Source organism: Pavona decussata, unplaced genomic scaffold, assembly GCF_977016875.1.
Source record: "Pavona decussata unplaced genomic scaffold, jaPavDecu1.1 SCAFFOLD_102, whole genome shotgun sequence".
Taxonomy (NCBI): Eukaryota; Metazoa; Cnidaria; class Anthozoa; order Scleractinia; family Agariciidae; genus Pavona; species Pavona decussata.
The window spans coordinates 5622053-5626581 of NW_028145517.1; the positions used below are offsets into that span (position 1 = coordinate 5622053).

General features: G+C 38.2%; 1 non-coding gene across 1 annotated transcript; it reads right to left on the reverse strand.

The window, feature by feature from the left end:
- Positions 1 to 1175: 1175 nt before the first annotated feature.
- Positions 1176 to 1247, reverse strand: Trnaw-cca (transfer RNA tryptophan (anticodon CCA)). Its single transcript has one exon. It is a non-coding gene; the product is annotated as a tRNA-Trp (tRNA).
- Positions 1248 to 4529: the final 3282 nt, after the last annotated feature.

Sequence of the window (4529 nt, forward strand, 5' to 3'; positions counted from 1 at the left end):
TCCGTAAAAATGTGAAAAACCTTCAAGAATTTCATTAGACAAAAGCTTATGTCTTGAAGTTTTCAACATCAATTAATGAGCCTTTGAATAATAAAGAATTCAAATATTTCCGACGTTATCACCGCACCGGTGTTGCAGAGGGCATGGGATCGAATCCCGTTCAAGCCTCAGTGAAGCCTGAGTGTTTTTCTGGGTGTTCTTTTCGTAACTGTCGAAGATACGTACATAAGTGCGATGGTCTCTCATTTATTCATTGCCAGCTTTATGTCTTACGATTTTTCAACGTTTCATAAGTAATAACTTAAGTTAAGTTGCATTTTTTACTGCCAAGAATACAACGTCAGGTTGGGCGGAGGACAGGCCTAATACATGCAAAACTGATTTATAAGCTTAAATTCACGGAAAACTTTGTAAGTTAATTGCGAACTAGAGGCCACAGAAGTAGCTTTAAAGAAACGATTACATGTCCGATTTATGAAAAGAGACTGTAATGTTGTATTTACAAGAGGAAGTATAATCATATTTACCTTCAAATTTCCTTGAAGAATTTCCCGCTTTCATTGGAGGAACCGCTGGTTTGCAGAACTGAGGACGCGTTTGCTGATATTCTTGTCCGGATCCGGCGCTGAGATTGCATACCTGTCAACCCCCGGAGTACAAAAATCTGAAAACTTGGAGACTCCCGGGAAAACCGGGAGAGTTGGCAGGTATGGATTGAGAGATTCACGGAACAATGAATCCTTTTTTTATTATTTATTTATTTCATTTATTTGTTCGCATTTCAGTAATATGTGGATAATAGATGAACATGAACACTATGGACTTCAAAAATGGCGCTACAGGTCGGGGAAAACTGAAGCGAACCGAGCCGGCGAGCTGGTCGTCCGATCGAATATTAAATGCCAAGAACAGCAAAGAATGAGCTAGTTTGGAAAGGAATGACAGAGGGCTACATTTTGCAGTGGATGAACGTTGCAATCGCGTGACATGCAAGAAAAACGTGTTAAAAAAAAGGAGTTAAAAAAAGAAACAAAATAAATATGCCCCGATCAAACTTAATATTCCGTGAAAAAAGAAGAGGAAATAATAAAATAAAATAAAATTAAATTAAATAAAATAAAATAAAATAAAATAAAATAAAATAAAAAATAAAACATCGAGAACGAAAAAGTTAGTGACCCCGACGTGACTTGAACACGCAGCCTTCTGATCTGGAGTCAGACGCGCTACCATTGCGCCACGGAGTCCCAGCTGATCATAATTATGAAATTATAAATATTTATTGACATGCGCGGATGTCACTGTTTGGACACCCGCTTACCGATATTTTAAAAGAGAGGTTATTTTCTCCCGCTGACATACAATTTCAATAAAATACACACTACCTTCAACCGAAAAGGCAAGTGTACAACTAAGAAAAAATCTTAGCCTTATGAGATGTAGTTTTTCTAATTTTTCTTCTGTGATACTTTGACAAAGCGTTGTCGAAAGGACGTTAGTTAGTTTCCCCATGCCCACTATAAAATTATCCTTTTGTTTACTTTCTGGCATAAACTCTATAAAGTTCGGTTTAACTAGCGTTTATTTGAAAAGTTACATATTTTGTTGGATATTTTATGTGGGTCAAACATACAAACTTGTTAATTTTTTTTTATTTCTTCAGAATTTTTGTTTTAAATGGAAATACCATCGAATTTCTTTCAGCCCCAATTTGGTAAACAAAAAGCCTTATCACAAACTTGTTTTATTGATTTTTTAATTCGTTAAGACAACAAAAACACGCTTGGAATAGCAACTGAACTAATCGCCATATCATTTAACCAGCTTCGCTAAACACTCATTAAAAATGTAGCTGCGTTCAACAAGGACAACCTGTTTGGTGGCGTCTGTCATGGTTGACGCCCAAAATACGAGACATAATAAAATTCAGATAGGGCAGACTCTCAGTTTGAGCACAAGGAAATAATGTTCGAGCTTGCACGAATTGATTCATGTTAAACAGTCTTCGCAGTTGGTTATTTATGCGTCAAATTGAATTCTTTCGTCTTAATACCGTTCCTTGGAAGCGGCGTAAATTATCGGGAGCCTAAGCGCTGCTGAAACAATTATAGTTTACTTTCTACGTACCTTGCTCAAAAGCGTCCTTGACGAGTACTTGCCTAGACGCTTACAGAGGAGACGAATAGAACAGGTTAATTCATCTGTAAACCGTTTCTCAAAGAGTCTGTCTCCTGGAATATATCGCAACTATTTTAGAAACTCTGGAATATTCAGCCAATGGCCTACTGAATAATCAGCTTGATGCAGAAATTACAGAAATCATTTCGTCAAAGGATTCGCAACGCTATCCGCAGTTGAGCAAAGAAATTCACAACGTAAGCTTAATATTTCTGTTTTGCTTTAGTTTCGACTCGGTAGCTGTTACCACCAAATAGCACAAAAACGTGAGCTATTATGAACTACTATCAGCAGCCGTCGTTTCAACCTCCTCATTACTACCCATCGAACGATAGCGGAGGTGTTCCTTTCCAAAGAGAGTTTCCTCCAGCGACTGCAGAAGTCTACACAAGTCAACCGTATCATCCGTACCCAATGGTAGCTCCGCAAACTACAGTTTTTATTTACGACGACCAGCCACACTTCCGTGCTCAAAGGGAGGACAGCTTATTAGCTGCATTGTGCGCGGCTTGCTTGTGTTGTTGGCTGTTGCCGCCTTTCCCAACATGGCATTGTTGATTTATTGGATAATTTGTACTCCCATTCCATATGAAAACGCGACACAAAAACACAGTTCAAATGGTGCGGTCCAGTTTGTGAATTGAAGTCAGAACAAAACCGACAACAAGTTTTATCAGTAAGCAAAACTGATCCAACCGGCAAGCACTGAAAAATAATTCACCGTATTTCCCTTAAGAAGACTATGGCCTTGGTTTATGTACTGTGAATACAGTACCCAATTTAGGCCAAGCCAATCTCAGTCAAGCTATAGCTAAACTAAGAGTTAAGAGTTTTAGATCGCAAAGGGACACAGTAACATTGTATCAAGCTCATCTGATTTAAATATTCATTTAATTTTCAAGTAAAATTTGTACTTATTTTAAATTTTTTTTCACATTGTCGTTCAGTCTACCTTCAGATAGATTCTAGACAAAACCCCAATTGCGGATATCATAATATTCTTACACATACTTCGCTTAATACTTCATTTGTTAATCATTTACGCCTAGTTGTGGTTTATTTCGATAAATATTGTAGCATTTTGTATTGACAAACTTGCCCCCTAATTTGCATGTCCACATTTAACGCGTTTTGTATCATTTATACTTGTTAAAATTTTTGAAAATCGTCGGCGAGATCTTTAAGCTATTTTAGCACCCTTTTTCTTCCCTTAAAGTAACAAGTTCGTGTTCAGTCGGATAGATAAGTAGTAAAAGCTCACAAAGGTGTGGCCACAGACGCAAAAAATTACCGTCAGTTTACTAGCCTCGACTGAATAATTACGAGTAAAAGTAATTAAAAGGTGACAACCTTACCATGAACGACATGATAAACAGGTGGACGTCAAAGCACTTTGATTCTGCTCTGAAGATTCAATGTACATAGTGTATATAGCCTTTTAATATTCAAAAGTGCACTGAATATTCTTCATTCGTAGTCAACAGATATCCTGCGATATACGTAATTTCGTGTGTCAGGGAGAAAAATGGCAAAATATAGACCGTCTCCAACTTTTCTGCAATAAAACTGTACTTTAATTTGTTATCAATGTGTTGAATAATAAAACAATTATCCTGCTCGATCCTGCGGAATATCGCCTGAGGTAATATCTTTACATGCCGTCCACTGGACAGTTTCTCCTTGTCTGATTTGACAGGATTCTTGTTTCTGTCTTCTGCTGATTATTTCGGTTCTAATCAGTTAAAAACAGAAAGCAAGACAACAAGCAAGGATGACAGTACGTGGAACTGAAAACTCAACGCGACAACGACATGATAGAATCCAAACTGACAGCTGTTTTGTCAAAACAGCTGTTCAGAGTTTACTCAGTTTTTGGCTTTCAGTTTGGACTCTATCATGTCGTTGTCGCGTTAAGTTTTTCAGTTCTATGTAGTGTCAGCCTTGCTTGTTATCTTTTGTATCTCAGTCCCTGTATGATCCCGCACACCATCCTTATCCCGTTGTATCCCGTTTCCCAGGCATAATCCATGGTGATCCCAAACTCGTTTTGCCTTAGCATAAAGTGAGTAGAAACCGTTGTGATCAGTTTATTGGGTCTGTCTTCATACAGCTGGAATAAACTTTATAAAGTCAAAGCAGGAATACCCTACGAGCAGATGCTCCTTGGTCTCCCTGTGCCGGTGGGAACCAACGGCACACACAGGGAAACCAAGGAACGTGTGCTCGCATGGTAAAACACAAACTAATCTCGTACCCAGATTTCGACATTCCCGAACCGACGACTGAGATCGGGGTACGAGATTAAACACAAACGGTTGTTAACTGACTTCTCAACAGAAATTGAGGAATTT